The 17,180-nt window shown below is 41.8% G+C and overlaps 2 long non-coding RNA genes across 11 annotated transcripts in view; both read right to left on the bottom strand.

Moving 5' to 3' along the window:
* The window catches only part of LOC137478006 (uncharacterized), a 181,433-nt gene that overhangs the window by 89,976 nt on the left and 74,277 nt on the right, over positions 1-17,180 (bottom strand). The window lies entirely within an intron of this gene.
* LOC137478009 (uncharacterized) overlaps positions 6,201-17,180 on the bottom strand; it is a 49,555-nt gene continuing 38,575 nt past the window's right edge. The window contains exons 2-3 of the long non-coding RNA XR_011001349.1: positions 8,168-8,258; positions 6,201-7,998 (exon numbers count right to left, since the gene is read on the bottom strand). This is a non-coding gene — a long non-coding RNA (uncharacterized lncRNA). The remainder of the gene's footprint in view (positions 7,999-8,167; positions 8,259-17,180) is intronic.

The raw sequence follows: 17,180 nt of genomic DNA, 5'->3' as shown, positions 1-17,180 counted from the left end.
TCTGTATTTCACAATGCAGGAAGATTGGTAATTTTTTCAGGTTTTACTCTCTCTCTTCAATTTTTAGGGGCAATTTTTTAATAAAATTGTTTGTGTTCCTGTCTTAAAAGATTCAGTGTTATAGGACAAAATATGCCCATTTTTTCCTTTAATGTGTCCTATGTCATGTTCACCTCACTGGCTCAGGACAGCTTGATCATAACCATTTTTCTCAGAAGCTTGATTTGCCTTCTGTATGCACCACTGTCAGTCAGCCCTCTGAAGTCAAAAGAGTAACATTCATGTAAACAGTGAGCAAGTGAAACTGGAATCAGGCATTGACTTTTAAGATAGCGGTTTTCAAGTTCATTGCCACAGCTACCCCAGAGGAGACTCCTATTGCACTGTGATCATCTTGTCTGGCCTCTGATATGAGATACCCATAGGGCTGCTCTGAATTAATTCCTGCTGTGGGTCCAATAACTGGAGTTGAAGTAGGAGAATCTGTTTCTGAGGAACATTTGCTATCAACTGTAAAGGTTCAAGTGCTGTAAAATACAGTGAACCTTAACTGTAATATTTTGACAGCTGATTACCTGCACTGTTGGAAATATGCACATTTTTTCTGGTTGAATTTACCTGGTATCAACTTTTAGGTGCTGGAGCTTCTCAGATACCAAACTGTGATCAAACTATATTGCAGAGTTCTTTGCTACCAACCTTCATTTTTGTTCATATTTATAAACTAATACTACTAATCTTACTTTTAAGGATGAAAAAAAAATCCTTTTATAAATAACCTGAATTTAGACATTATATCTTTGTGTGGAGTCACTCTAAATAAAAGAGACAATTCCTATGTTCTTTCGTGTACACTTGCTCTTAGCACAGTAAATTTAAATGTCTTTCTAACTGGCAGAAAATTTGGGAGCTCTACAAAAAGACTGTCTCAAACCCTTTGCAGCTTTACTATGGTAGCTGCTGGCTTCCTACATCTCCTCACCCAACTTACCTTGTTTTAGCACCCTAGAAATTCTGATGCTTGTATGTTGTGTGGCAGGATGCAGGCTAGAGGCTTGACCCAACCCAGCGTAAAAACAACAATGTAAAGACAACCATAAACAAGCATCTGGTCTCCCCAAAGCTCAGTTGCATATTTTTTACCAGATGAGAATTATATTTGCATTTGCTTTTAATATGACCGAACAAAATGAGAGAGACCATCTACCACATATTGTTGTGTTTTACCACCCCTGGTTTGGGACTTGCCACTCAAATTCAGTTCTGTCTCCAGGCTGTTTATGATATGGGCACTCATTTTGAAAGCTGGACTGAGGAAACCTTGGGTCCCAAGACAAAGATGATGCCTGAATGCTGGTAAACTGAGCCACAGTGCTCCAAAACCAAGACAGGCCCCACTAGCCTGCAGCTAAAAGCTCTGGATGGCAGTTCCAGAAATGCTGAGCTCTGATTTAATGCTGCATGCAATGAGATAAGCAGGAAAACTACTGGTAACTCTTCCACTGATCTCAGCATTGAGTATTTTGATACATTCCACTTATAGTGTAGAGAAGCTCACGGGAGGAGACAGAGGTGAAGATGAAGATAATGAAGCCTGCCCTCTACCCATGCATACAACCAACATTTCACAGAGCTATCTCCCCCTGACCAAATCTGTAGCACATCTCTTTAGGACACTCAAAGATTCCTAGAACATACATAATTTTAAAATCCATTTAATATTTATGCAAATACTTTTGTTGCACTCAAAATGAATTTCTTTCTGTCTTTGGTTGGTTTTAATATTATTCATGCTGTAGCACATGTATGTGTATGCATACCCACTCTTCTGCATTCAGAAGTTGTGAAGTCAAAAGCACTAAAATTATCATCTACCTTGCTCTGACTAGAAACTGAATCCCTATGCCAGTCATGACATTTTAATGAAAATGTAACAGCGATGTAATTTTAATTATATTGGGAAGCCCTGCATTGTCTCAATCTTGAACAATATGAAATGATGTAACCTGGGATCATCAGTGGCATATATAGAACCAGGCACCCCTTTCTGACCCATACAGAGAGAAAATTAGGAACCAAAATCATAGAATTCGTTTTGCAAGATGTGATTCCTTCTTGGATGTCCCTGACAACGACAGACACCAATGCATCACGAGGTGCTAGACATCACTCAGTACCTACTGAAACGGTATTCGGGTACCTATCAAGGTTTTGAGGGTTAACCAGATGTGTCCCTAACTTCCCACTCGCTTTGTTATGAGGGAGAAATAGACACGTAAGCATTACAGGTGGAGGCTTCTGGCTGAGTCCCAAAGACACCAAAGAACAACTATGAGCTTTTCTTGTTGGGGTTTTTTCTTCCTTTTTTTTCCCTCCCAAGCCATGGTGCTATTTGTGGAAAAGCAGCATCATAACTCCCACTACAGGAGACATGGCACTCCCTTCCTCTCCCAATCCTTCTAGTGCATTATCCATTGCACTGAGTTGTAATGAAGAGTGCCAAAAAGGAATAGAATTTTTCTTGCCTTTCATTTTGTTTTTTAAGCAATCTCCTCCTCCACCTCTTCTTTCTTCTACTCCTCCTCTTCTTCATCCTCCCACCCACCCCCATCCTGTCCATCTCCCCTCATCCTACTCACACACCACTCCCCCCCTTTACCAGTATCCAACACTGTCAACCCAAACACATGATAAATTGCCCTGTCAACAGAATTCATTCAGGGACCAATTAATTCCACAGAAATGAACCAGGAGCCATCAGTTGCTGAAAAACTCCAAGTGCAGGGAGCGAGGAAGCTAGCTTTGTGTGTGTGTGTGTGAGAGAGAGAGAGAGGCTTGGGAAGTTAGTCTGACAGAAATTGGTCATTTAATGCTTAAGTGCACTGTAGACAGCCCTGTCATAGCAGCCGGCATGGCAAAAACTCCCCCAGTGCTTTATTTATTAATTATGTGGAGCAGCACGGGGGTCACTTCACTGTCTCGATACAGACTCATCAACTTTACTTCTTGTCACTGGAAGAGATCCCACAGCATGTGAGATAGAGGGCCAGGCCTTTTTCTGGCTCTGTCTCCTACCATCCTGCTAAAATACAGGGTAGAAGCAAGTTTGGATGAGGACCACTTGTGCCCTCAGTGAGAGTGGGCAGTGGCAGTGGGGACACAAGAACATTCGGAAGTAGAAGGCAAACCATTATCCTGCTGCTGCCCAGCTCTAGAGCAGGGATGGTGGGAGCCTGGAGATTTCATTTGCAAAGCTTCCTCATTATTCTCCTTCAAACTCTCCTTAGCCATGATGCCTGCAAATATCTGACAGCAGTTAGGCTGCTGATGTATTATGAGTAGTGCCTATCCTGCTGATCAATAGCGTCTCATTGCTCCTTACCGTATTCCCCCAGCTGTCCGGACTAGCCGTTGCTTCTTGGCTCATATTTGTAAGCTCTCTGAGGGCAAGACCATCCTTCTCTCTCACACACAAGTACAGCACCAGGCAATGCCTCATCTCTGAAAAGTGCTCCTCAAATGGTAGCAACAGAAAGAATAATTACAACAGCAACAATTCTATCCCTTCACAGAATTACAGAAAATAAGGCTGAAGTTGACCTTAGGAGACTGATAAGACCATGCCTTTGCCAAGGCAGGATCAACCACCATTAAAGTACTAAACCTTTTTGTCTGGCCTGTTTTTAAGAGCAACAACAAAGGCTATACAACCTCCCAATACAGTGCACCTCAGTTCTCCACCACCCCATTTTGCTCTTCATCCTGCTGTGGCTTTAGGATTTGAAAACATCAATTCCCTCACAAAAAACCATCAAGCCAGGCCCTAGAATGTATCTCTACCTTTAAGTAAGAGACAGACATATATCTCTACCACATGGTATAGATTTACAGATGATGTATGGGCTGCTCTGGAACATTTTCTTGCCTGCTTATAAAACAATGGGATGTATTCTAGTTTAATCTAACAGAACATGCATTTTCCAATTGGGCCAGTAGAACCAAATTTTCATCCTCCATTAGACAGCTTAAAAACATGAGGAAATCCTGGGAGTGGTGATACTGCACCAGCATTGCAGATTTTAGATCTCTCACTAGCAGCTCTGCTCTTTCAAGTACCCCACTGAAGAAGAAACAACTTCTCCTTCACACTTGATGTCCAGTGAAGAACTGCACTGTTGGACCCTTCCAGCTGACCCTGAGATTAACTCAGCTGGTTAGAGCAAGGTGCTAATAATGCCAAGGTTGTGGCTTCAATCTCTATATGGGCAATTCACTCAGGAGCTGGACTCGATGATCACTGTGGGTCCGTTCCAAGTCAGACTATTCTGCAATATTATTTCACTTGATGCCTGAAGAAACTGAGCTATACTTCCAAGTTCTGGATTCCTGGTCTGGATTTTCCTAACCTTCTGGAATATTCAAGAACAAGGTTTAAGTACATTTCTTCTGCAGACTCTCTAAATAAACACCTGTCTCTTCAGTCTTATCAGCACAGCAAAAGTCTGAGTTGGTGAACTACTGCAGTTGTATCTTGGCAAAAAGCTGTTGCCTTCACCTCTCCCAACCCCACCATGGTTCAGTTTAAAGGGGCCAGAAATCCTTTCCCTGCTGTCATGGTACAGAGAGGGGAGAACACACCTAGAAGCTTAGATACACAGAGACCCTCCAGCACATCAGATGGCATATTTGATTTAGTTTAATACTACAAACTACAAAAACATACTCTCCTGATTTGGAGCTACAGTCAGATGCTTCTAAGGCTTGGAGGACACCTTGGAGGGCTATACTGGGCTGTTTCCTTGTACCCATCCCTATCCAAAAGGCAATCTTCCAAGATTACAATTCCACAACAACCTTACAGCATCACAGGCTAGACGACAAATTGGAATAATTGTGTCAATTTCCTTAAGAGAGAGTTCTATACAAGCCAGGGAGAGAGATATATCCTGTCCTTGAGACAACAGTATCTCTAAAGTATCTCTTGAACAGCAAGAGACAGGAAACAAACATCTGATCTAAAGGCAATCTGTATCTACATATTTATCTTTATTTATGGCTCCACTCTCTCAGTAATCACTCAGTAATAGGTAAACGTTAGTGTATGGTGGAAGGTACAGTCTGATCAGGAAATTCATTTGACAAAGGACTACTTAAGTCACATGGGATCCTTACAAATGCCTTCCACAATCAACTGTGGTAGTGTTTCTCAATCAGGCTTCAAGAGTGCTTTTTAGCATCTGTTTGTTACTAATAACCAACATTTTATGGAGGAATTTAGATGAAAAAATGTTTTATGTTCCTTAATTCCATGTAAGAAGAGAATCTTTTATTTCATCTAATGAGTAATTCATATGGGCAAAGATGATTTTATGTAATCTGCAAGATGTACAGTCTGCACTGTACAGTGGTAAAGATGACTGACTCTTAGGTAGCTGCCTTATTAGCATGCATGCAGGAACAGTAACAACTCCCTTTGCTTTTTGTAATCATTATAATACAGCATTAGTCAAAAAAGCCTGGCCATTTTCTAATGGGGAAAAACCTAACCTAACTCCATGACCTAGTTCTGTTCATTTCTTCCCTGTGCTTCATCTGAAATGTGATGGGGAAAACAATGAATTTTAGAAGTGAAACTTCAATATACAGTTGTCATTTGCTGGCCTTCAAAAACCTCATATTTCAGATATTCACAAAAGGGATCATATTGTAAACTAATTCTCTCAAATTGCAGATAAAATTCAGAAAGAAGCATCTAACTAATTTTCAGTAGATTATAGCTTCTTTGTATTAGGAATCATGAATTCATTGAAACCACAAGTATTGCTGACATCACTCAGATATTGTAGTGATACTACAGATAACAAAAACAGAAAAAAAAAATTTAAATAATCCTGCATGGTACCAGAAATAAATTACCCTTTCACAGAGCAGACATGACAGAAGAAATCAGATAAGAAATAGCCTTAATAGTAGAGGACCTGATAAGAGTCAGGTCAGAAAATTTACTTTTGTCTTGGATAGACTTTCTTATGGAGATTCTGATTGCCTTCATTGTCTAGAAAGGCAATAAAGATTTCATTCCATGTATGAAAATATATTTTGGACTTCCATCTGCTTACTCTGAGAGAAGGAGCACCCTGTATTTTGCTGGTTTAAGTTTGCTTGATACTTTGCCCCCCAAGGAACTCTCTCTACTGGTTAAAAAATTCAGTTAGAGTGTCCCCTCCCTGCAGCTTTGCTGTGAACATCATTCTCCATAGTTACTTCCTCTCTGAAGCACACATTTGTCCTTAAAGTATCTTCTGGTAAGTGACAACTTACCTGCCTAAGCTAAAACACAACAGGTCGTTAGATCCTAGTGTGAAAATGTCAAACCACTTCACTGTCTACTGGGGAATTGCACTGTGATGCAGCTGATAATGGTTTATGAGGAGGAGTCTGAGGGTTTCAGAGGGTACAGACCATCATCATCCATGCTTATTTATATCAAGTAAAAGACTTTGCAGTATAACTAATACTGACAATCAGAGAAAAGAATCCTGTGATTCTAGGAGATCAATATGGACTATCATGAGCACTACTATTGCTGATACCTTTTCTTGTAAGAACAGCTTGACTCTGTAGGCCGTTAGTCAACAGCAGAGGTTGAAAAGGGGTACTTGGCCGATGAGCTTTCTAATAATGGGGCTTGCTATCTGCAAGTGCTCAGCAAGTCAGAAAACAGCCTGAAAAGTCCAAAAGCAAAAACGACAGGGATGACTGAGTGTTTTCATCTTACTTTTAACCCTTTCAGCTTCCAGTTACATGGCTAGTAAAGCTACATTCTAAAGTGAAAGTTAATTTTTAGGGTAATAATTTTTCTCCTGCTGCTGACATTTAAAAGAAAATACACAACTAAACTATTACAAAAACATAACAGTTTATAATGCTGGAGTCATCCCAGCCTTGGATATGCAGAGGGCTTAATAAGCAGAAAGCAATATGAAGACTGTACGTAGTCCCTTCTTATAAGACAGATGCATCTGCCCATGACACCAAAACAGCTCTTCTAATACAAGGAGTTCTGGACTCACTCTCCAGAAGAAGTAGTTGTTGGTAGCTTAGAGGACAGCAGAGAGCTCTGACCCGATCTCTTCTTTCTCAGGCCATTTTTTCTATTTTAAGCTGCTGTGTGCAGCAGCTCTCAGAGTGTGGGGGTCAGTGCTGAGGCCCAATTACTTTAACCGTGTTTGCAGCATCACAGCTCAAAAGACCACATGCTGCCCTTGCCCTCCTGGAAATCTCAAGTTTTTGCTATCTTATATTTTTAAAGGCTGAACTGAAAGTTCTTCTCACTGATACAGCTGGAAGCACTCAACACCATGCAGATGCATTTGCCAGTGGTTGCTCTTAAGCACATGTATCAGTGTGCCCAACACCAGAGAAGGCAGGATCAGGACTGCAAGGCTGAGCTGAATCAGATGCAAAGTACCTACTGAAGCCTTCAAGGACTGAGGGCCCACACATTTGAGACATATATGCAAGAACCTGGTGTAACAGGAGGAGAGAACTCTGCCATAAAGGTGGGAGGAGCTGCTGTCATTGTGTGAGCAGAGGAACCTTGGTTTGGCCCTGGAGCTTACAATGAGTGCTTGTTTTCCAGCAGGTAAAGCCAAGCTGCCTTCACTTTCTGCATGATGAGAATTTTCAAAGAGCACCTGAATAATTCAGGGAGGCTTTGATCTGAGTGCAGATGGACACAAGCATAAACTGTTTCCAGAGCCAGCTGGGAAGCAGTATTCCTGGCACTTCTCACCTCCTGCACTTCTCCTTGACATCCGATCCTAGGCCAGCAGCTCTTCCAGCTCCCATTGTGTTGGCAGCTCGGTGACATGTTTGGTGTCAGTGGAGATCCCACAGCCTCTCTCTGTGCTACCCATTTACCACTTGAGAAGTGTGGTGGGGCATGAGACTGCACACTGCTCCTCAGGTCTCCTTTCAAGGATGGATGAGATTGTCCTTGGGGAGAAAAGGTCAGTATGTTCACCCCACTGCTTGGCTGAAATTGCCCCTGATCCAGAGGCAAAGGTCTCTGCAAGGGATGCTTGGGGTGTATTTTTGGGACAGTCTAAGCAGGGGTAGAGTTTTGTGTGCAGCCATGAGAGAAGGTGATGAAAGGAGCTTTTACCAAGTCTCTGTGGTCTCCCTGTTACTCCCTTTTTCCAGGTAATTCTGCATCTTGATCAGGCTTTATTTAGCCTGTCAGGGTTCACCCTCACCTGGAAAGGATCATCTGTGATATACATCAGTCCAACCAGGAAAATAATCTAGTCCTTTACTGTTAAAAAGCATATGCCTTTCAAAGAGTATTTAGAGTTTCTGGTGTAATAGTGATTTGATGCTACAGCAGTGACTTGATTTTGTTCAAGTACGTGTAAAACATACACTGAAAATTATTTTACTCTTGTTGACTTTAACAGAACAATTCTGGATTTACACCTGTAAGTCCATGAGGAAAGTGAGAATCATAGACTGTAAGCTGATGCATTCAGCAAGATAGAATTTTTTGTTTGGTTTTGTGTTTTTTTACAGTTACTTTCCTATGATCACTCTTTAAACATGCTTTTTGTCTCTTCCCTCTTTTTCTCTCTCTCTCTGACTAAACTATTACATTTTATATGAGCCCTGGAATTTTTTCTGATTTCACTATATCTCCCTATACTGCTTTGTGGGGCTGGACCTCCACTGTGCTAATGAGTCAATCAACTCTGCCTTTCACTGAATTGTTTGTATGTTCTGACACAAAGGGATGGGTGTGAACGGAAAAAAGCAAAAGTTAATATAACTAGAGGGTCCCTATGCAGTCCTTATTTCATATAAAAGCATTGCTCTGTCCTATAAAGAAGACACAATATAATTCTTTTCACTCACAGTAACTGCCTTTCTAGCAGCTTTCTAAGGATATGTTTGAATGCATCCCACCACCATGGTTTCTCAGGTCTGCACAGGCACTGCTCACTTTGACTCCAGACTAACACAGGACTTCCCAGGAACTCAGAACCTTGCCCATTTTACAGCTGGGGACCTGAGGTACAGGAATTAATTATTGTGTGCATGGTCACACTGCAACTCATAGCTCAGCAGAGAATCGAAGTAATGTCATTTAGATGCCACTTAATGTCACTTATTATTTGATTCGCTAGACTGTTCTTCCCACAGCTGATCACTTTTTTATGTAAATCAGCCACTTGAGCTGAAGGAAAGGCACTGTAAACTTAGATACTAAGAGAGGTAAAGAACGGATGAAAAAAATGTAAACAGAGAACTATCTGGCAGGGTTTACAGAGGGGAAGATTATGCCGTGATTAGCAGTAGAATGTGCAGAAGTATGGAAACTTCCTTTTGTAATGCTGATGGCTCTGCTCCCTAGAATTTTCTATCACCTTTCAGCCAAGCAGTGACATGTCTGTGAGGCCAGAAATGAGATCTGTGTCCCAAGATGAACTGAATGCCCTTCAGAATGAGGACTATATTTTGTTGTGTGTTATTGCTTATGCAATGTGGTCTGGTCCTTCCTTTTTCAGGAATACCAGAAGTGATAACTTGGTGGACAGACTGGATACACCCAGTCCCGCAGTTCCCCAAGCCAGTTTTCTGCTTGTGGATTTACCTGACATGAAATTACAAGTTTCATAGCACAAGGGCAAGAATTATAATCTGTGCCCTGAGAAGAGAGGAAAGGTTATGAGTAGGACTTAAGGGATGAAACGAAAGAAAATAAGCAGTCCTGGAGTGCAAAGATGCAGGCAAGCAGTATTATCTGGATGTGTTGTCCCGATCAAGCCCATAAGTCTAGTCAAAGGAGTCCTTTGTTACATACACAGTGTTTGCAAACTCAGGCCATGATTAAACAGCAATGACATGTAGCAGCCTATGAAGGAAAGCAGCGGGTGCTAAAATGCTTAGCTGTTTTTCTTTTGAGAAATCAAGTGTGCTTCAAAGATAACAGGCCATGAAGATTAAGCTGCTACTGCACCAAAGGAGGAAAGCAGATGGAGCCACCAGCACTGCCACAGATGAGTACACAGAGATGTTTAAAGGCTAGAGATTTTATCAGTCCCTGCTCAAGGAGGACTGGAGGTTTCAGCTGTGGAAGCTGGAGAGAGGCAAAGAGGAAAAGAAGGGGAGGAACATGAAGTAGAAGGATTTCATTAATTAAAAGAGATTAATTAGCACCATAGAAGCAGGTACCATGGATTACAGGAACTGTCAGCAAAGAGCAGTGACAGCTGCAGCAGAGCTGGCTGGCCACTCCCACCCCAGCCACTGGCCACGTCCACACCTCAAGCCTTAGGGCAGTACAGCCAGGCAGCTCAGGTGTCAGAGCGCTCCCAAAGTGAGGGGTAACTCGGAGGATGGATCTCAGCCGGATAGTGGAATGAGCTGGTGCTGTTTTTTTTGTACATTCCATGTCACCTTGAGCAAATCACTGATCTTGCTATGCTCCAGTTCCTGAAATAGGGAGATAATTCTTCTGAACTGCCAATTTAAATTGTAAGACCTTTGGGGCAGAGAGTAGAGCACGCCTTCTATTATATTTATAAAGGATCAGTAAGCATTAAAGAAGTGCTGCAGTAAAGGCCTGGTTAGCTGGTAACCACAGTCCAGATGCACAAAGCTAAAGTTAGAAAAAATGTTCCTGCACTCTCTCCCCCACCCCTCAATATACCTTTCATATCAATAAAGTGTTTCATAATTTAGCTCTGCCAAAGGTATTTTTACCTAACCTGGAAGCAAATATTACCAGTTTATTTGCTTGTACTTCTATTAAAAACATTTTCACTTTAACATTTTCTTCTATTTGTAAAACACCAGAAAACAGAGGGGCTCTAAAATTAATACCATCTTAATTTTGCCAAAGTGAAGCATTCACATTGCTATTAAAATTGCTTCATTCTTTTTAGCCAAACTTCTCAAACTATTATGGATCACAGAATACTTTTAATTCCCAAGAAATTCTCTATTTACAATTATCATTGTGACTACCTCCAGCTTGTTCCACTGCAGTACCACAAGTAACACATGCTGTTGACATGTGAAGCATTTTAGTATTTGCTATTCAGCATCTATTAGTCCTGCAAAAAGATATTTATTTAGATGACAAAGTGTGTTAGTTCATTTCTGCATATGCACAGCACTGGAGGATTTGATCTCCACTAAAGGTCCCATTTGCTCCTTAAAACCACAGCATGTTCTTCTGTGTATGTTAGAAACAGGCTAGAAATCTTGCAGAGTGGGGGGAGCTCTGGAGAGGCTCCTGCTCCCAGCTTTCTAACTCTCGAAGGCACAGAAGAGTCCTTGCAGACATTGATTAGCCTCCCATTTGCCTCAGTTTCTCCACATACAAACTGAAGATATTACTTAATACAGCTTGACAATATGTTGTAGGGCAAATGTATTTGTCTCTGCCCATGAGGCAGACAGAGGCCTGGGAGGACAGAAGAAGCAACAGAAAAAATTGACATCTCCTAGTACAGAAACACGTAGAGTTCGTCTTCAAAAACCTGAACACCCTGAGCCGATTTTAAGACTCTTTAAAGACAGAAAACTAAACTCCAGCAATAAGCTGGGTTTTTTCCTGTGCCTTCAGATGTCATTGCAAGTCACACAGATCATCTGGACTCCAGCTTGAGTCCAGGGGGGAAAGAGAGTGTGAAAACTGCAGATACATTGCTGTTCACCCTACCATTCACATTGCAACATGTGAGGGACCCATTCTTGGCTCCCAGCACAGGGGCAAGAACTACAATATGAAGCTGTAGATTTACTATGTGACCCTGGGTGAATCGCTTCTTTTCCCCTTGTCTCAGTTTCCTCATTAGCAAGAAGAAGGAGGTAAAAGACATACCTCCTGGAAACACTGGAAAGACATAGTTCACCCTCATACCAAGCACACAGTGTCTGCAAAAAAGATGCATCATAAGCTGATTTTGACCTGAACTCTCTGCTATCCATGAAAGCTCCCTGCTCCTTTAGGATGCTGAAGGCAGCAGTCCTGTGAAGCTTTGTACCTGCCTGCTGTGCACACAGCAGACATCTCAGCACACAGTGTCAGACTCTGGGCTGCTCCAGTCTATTTTATCACAATTTACTTGGTAACAGGTTACAAATGTGGCATCTGATGAAAATAATGAGCCTTGATGTCACTTAGTGCACGAGGCTCCCTGCGTGTGTGCAGGGAATAGCAAACAACAGCCAGTCTGGCCTCCTCACAGGTGCCAGCACAATTGGTCCCATGGCAGCATCCTCTTTCTGTGCTCTGCCTCAGCAAACCTCACCACCAGCCACATTCAGGCACCATCAAAAACTCACTGCGGCATCAAGGTCAAGCCTAAGGCAACCAGGGCAGGACTACTCTCTACTGTGACAGGTCAATGTCCTTTGGAAGCTCACCCAGTGGCCAGTTCTCAAGGACACTGGTAATGCCCTCAGGTACATCTGTGTCCCACTTCCAGAGGCACAGGTCAGTCAGGAGCAGGAACCAGCCCACTGCAAGGAAATGATCCCTCTTTTCACCTTAGCATGCTTAGCATGATGGACAAATTTTCAGTGAAGAAAATCCCACTAAAAATCTAGAGGAAGGTTATCCAGCTCTTAAGTGACTAAGTACCCGTGGTCTTAGGGGCTGGTCAAAACAAGCAAACATTTGCTGGTGGCTCCTACCAAAGTCTCTTTGCTCTTCTGAGTCCTGCTTTTTCTGTTGCTGAATGGAGACAAAAGCACTCCTTATACTCCATGGGATGGCCTTAAGGGTAAATCTGATAAAGAATCTGGGGCTATGGACAAAGATAAATGTGGGAAGGGTACAAGCAGTTGTGACACAGAGCAGAGACAAACACACCAAAGATGGGATAACCATAGAAAGGATCATGAAAAAAGTGCTAAAGCAGATATAGGAATGGAAAGTAAAAAATCAAAAAAGGTAAAGGCTGTGGAACAGAGCCACGATACAGCTCTTTATTCATACTCTGACATTTTGTCTTTTTCTTTTAACTTGAGATTTCCCAGAGATTTTTCAAAGTTTCTACCAAAAAAAAAAAAAAAAAAAAAACCAACCAAAACAAAACAAAACAAGAAAAAACACCACAAACCCCCAAACAATATATGCCTTCAGATGGAGAAGGAGGACTCTGTATTTTTGGATGCTTTGGCTAGGTATCCAGACTGATGCCTGACTGACACTGTCTGGAACGAGCCAGGCTTAAATGCTTGAAAATCCTCTAGAGTCACCTGATCAGAGGAGAGGAACCTTGTAGCCCCTAACATTTACTACAACAACTATTATAATTCATTTCACTATATAAAAATATACCATGACTACACACACACTTACCCTAAAATCCAAATACCAATATAAAAGTTGCCCAAGATGCAGAAGGATCTTGCAACACCAGTGCTGGACTAACAAGCAAGAGGTAACAGTTGCAGATCTCATTTTGCTCTCCTCTGTGGTTCAAAACCCAAATTCTTAATTTCCTATGTGTGAGGATACAGTCTTCCCAAATTTCTAATCAGTTGGATTACAAAGCCAAATTATTATCTGCTTGCCTTTTTTTTTAAACAAGAGACAAATCCTATCATGACAGGGGCTCTGATCTCACGAGAGCCTTTCATTGCTATTGTAATACAAACACTAACCCCACTCCTCTCATTAAAATCTCATCTTCTTCCCCAGAGCTTCAACACTGCTCGTAGTCAGGTCACTGAACATAGCCCATGTGTAAAGGGAAATGGCAGCAGGACAAGAGAGGGTGGATGAGGACAAGCTGAATACTTATGTTTGTTGAGCTGGTCACAGTGACACCTAGCTTTTTTTTTTTCCTGAGTTGACAGCATAAAGCATACAAGAAATATAAATCATAGCTTTGGGTGTGCATAATCTTGCACTGAGTCTAACACAGAAGTATCTGAACGGAGAAAAAAACAATGTATAAAAGGGCTTTTTTTTAGTCTAGCAGAAAAAAAGCTTAACAAAAACCAGTGGTTTAGAGGATAGAACACAAATTCAGACGATTTTCAGATAAACTGAAACACCCCATTGTTTCAGTTTACTGTGATTAGCAACTGAAAGTGTCAACTGAAATAGTGAGTTCTTACTCTCTTAATGTGAACTGTACACTGTGTCTTGCTCAGGAGGTCAAAGTAGATTATTTCAGGATTCCTTCTGTATGCAAATCTGCTTTTCTGTTACCTACTTGTCCACTGCTGACAGTCCCTCACATGATCCTCATAGTCCTTCCTGATCTTGATCAGCATGCCAAACTTTGTCACACCTGTAAGATCATCCCACGTATGTTTATTACTTTTTCAGATCATTAACAAATATACTAACCAATTCTGGCATTGTTACAGATTGCCTGTTTTGCCTGAATACTTCTTTCAGCAATATGAGGATTTTCACCACACCCCTTGCCAGACTGCTTTCCTAATGGATTCTCATATCTGGAGATTTTTTTTCTACTATCATCTCAGTGTATGTGAGTCTCCAGAATATGTTAGCCAAGGCATTTTCTGTAAATTTCTGTCCAGAGTAGTTTGAGAGTGCCCCACCTGTTAGGAAGTCTGAGCATTCCTATTTTGCAGATGTAAAAGTATGCCACAAGAGACCTACATCCTGATGCACAAAGCGTTTAAATGTCTAATTCTCACTAATTCTCTCTAATTCTTATCCCTTATGGATAAGATCTCAAATGACTGTGGAGAGAGCACTCTACTTAAAAATCTTATGTCTTAGGCAAAGTGCTTTAGAATTACAGAAACACTCCCAGCTCCAGAGAGCCTCCATGCTCACCTGCACACTACATTGTAGAGTCAAGAGACAGACCCACTAAAGCCAACATGTGAAGTAGTTACCGTGCTGCTTCATCAGCTCCAGTATCCAGTTGTGAAACCCACAGCCATGAGCCACTGGGAACAGCTCTCCAGATCAGGTGAATCAGCTACTGGGAACCTGGAAATTCTGGTGTGATGGTCTGTGTGAGCAACTGGAGCAGGGCTGCAGCCTCAGCAGCCCATATGTCAGCAGCTCAGGAGACTGGCACACAGAGACAGCTACTGAGCAGTGTCTGAGCCCCACCGCTGGACAACCCACCTTTCACATGTGTGGAAGCCGACGCTGCCAACAACACAGAGGGCAAAATTAGGTGATCTTTAAGATCCCTTCCAGCCCAAACCATTCTATGATACTCCTCAAAACACCTGCATAACCAAGGCCAGCTCTACTCTGCCCAGAGAACTCTCTGTCTTTACACACTAGAACCCCTAACCCCTGGGGCCTGCTGACTGCGACAGATAGAAAAGCTCTCTGCAGCAGTGTCTGCTGGAATGTTTTTTAATTATCTCTGGAAAGTATGGACTGTGTATCATCATTAACTGGACTAAACACTGACGGTCAGTGAGTCAGGTACCAGTAAACGGTGCAATTAACAGCCAGAGGAGAGAAGTGTATTCAATCTGAAAGCTTTCTTTCTCAATCCATCTCCACTCATCACCCAAAGTGCTGAGCAGCGGACTTTTACTTTCAATTACATTAATCAGGTTAATTCCAAGTTAAAGTCAACATTTTAATCAAGAGGCAGGGAAGTAGAGGGCTGAGGGGGAGAAAGGAAGGAAAAGAAGAGCAAGAGGAAGGAGGAGGAAAGGAAAGGCGCAGGGAAAGAAAGCAGGACATTAAAGTGGTAGGCACCACTGAAAAAATAAAATGAAATAAATAAGGAATAAGCTTTTATGCTGGACCTCTAAACTAAAGGGGTTAGCATTTACCTCCTATGCAACTTTGGTATACTGGGCTGTTGCAGGGGGAAACTGGAATATATCAGAGCAGCTTCAGGAATGATGTATTTTATGGAAAGAACTGTCCATAGAAATATCTCTTCAAAAGACTCTGTAATGACCTCAGTCACAGACCCATCATACCATGACTTCTGTTTGCCCAAGTATAACTCTCCTGCATGCCCTGTAAAGCTTAAAAACATTGCATGCCTAGAAAAACTACCAAGTGCTCCATCACACTGAACAGGAGTTCCACCTGCACCCACAGCTTAATCAATTGCATTAGCACTCTGGGGGATCCAGTATTGGAGAGATCAGGTACTAATGACTATAGAAATATGGCATTAAGTCTTTCAAAGAAGCCTGCTCGGATGAGCCCATGTTATGTCCCTGCCAGAGATTCATTTAACTAAGTGAATAGTTAGAGATGCCTGGCTTCCACTGGATTTGAAAAGGACCTGGGAGCCTCATTTCATTGAGCACCTTTACTGATCACATTTACAGATGATCCAGATTTTCAAAAGAAACCACATAAAGGATGCTGAAATGTTCATCTGGGCTGAAGGTCCTTACTCTTGCCAGGTGAAACATAATGTGTGTGGGGTAAGCAGCAGAGATTTAAGAGTTTTGGTTTTGGCCCATCACACCCTTTCTTTCAGAGCTGCATTAATTTACAGAGAAAGTTCAAGGTACAGCTCCTCTTCTACAGAGCCCTACTGAACCCTGAGTCCTGAGGAACAGTCTCACTGGCTGTGTTTTATGACTATCTCCTGGACAGTGAACCTGCAAGTGCTTAGACTGAATCACTCATTTTGGGCCTAAGCAAAGTGTGTTAATCCTTGGCTGACAGCACAATGTCAGTTTCTTCTCTTGCAGTCTTGAACAAAAGTCAGAGGAAGATTCAGTACATGGGAAAACCAAAGCTGCAGGAAAGCAAACTTTCTGTAGGAAGGAAGCATATGATGGAACAGGCTGACTACCAGGAACACTTACTCACCTCCTGACTCTAGCACAAACCTCACCCACAACCTTGGGTGAATTGTTTCTCCCAGATACATTAACCATGCAATGGAGACAGCAGTGCTACTGCTGTTACCTTTCCAAAGCACTTTGACAAAAAAGCTGTAATTTAGCATTATTATTGTTATTATATTTTATTATTAAAGATAATTTTAAATTAAAATCCTCTCAGACCATGTCACACCTTTGAGCCTGCTAAATCGTATCTTGGACATCTATAAAAAAAATCAGAATAATCATACATTAGGAATTCAGAGCAACAAAACAGTGCAAAGGGATTGAGAAGCACAAGGGAAAGATACACATAAAGTGAGTAAAAGCTCACATTGTGAAGATGCCTGTATGTGTTA

The sequence above is a fragment of the Anomalospiza imberbis genome, chromosome 8 (assembly GCF_031753505.1).
Source record: "Anomalospiza imberbis isolate Cuckoo-Finch-1a 21T00152 chromosome 8, ASM3175350v1, whole genome shotgun sequence".
Lineage (NCBI taxonomy): Eukaryota > Metazoa > Chordata > Aves > Passeriformes > Viduidae > Anomalospiza > Anomalospiza imberbis.
The sequence above is the reverse complement of the archived record's forward strand: the minus strand, read 5'-3'. Positions and strand labels throughout refer to the sequence as shown.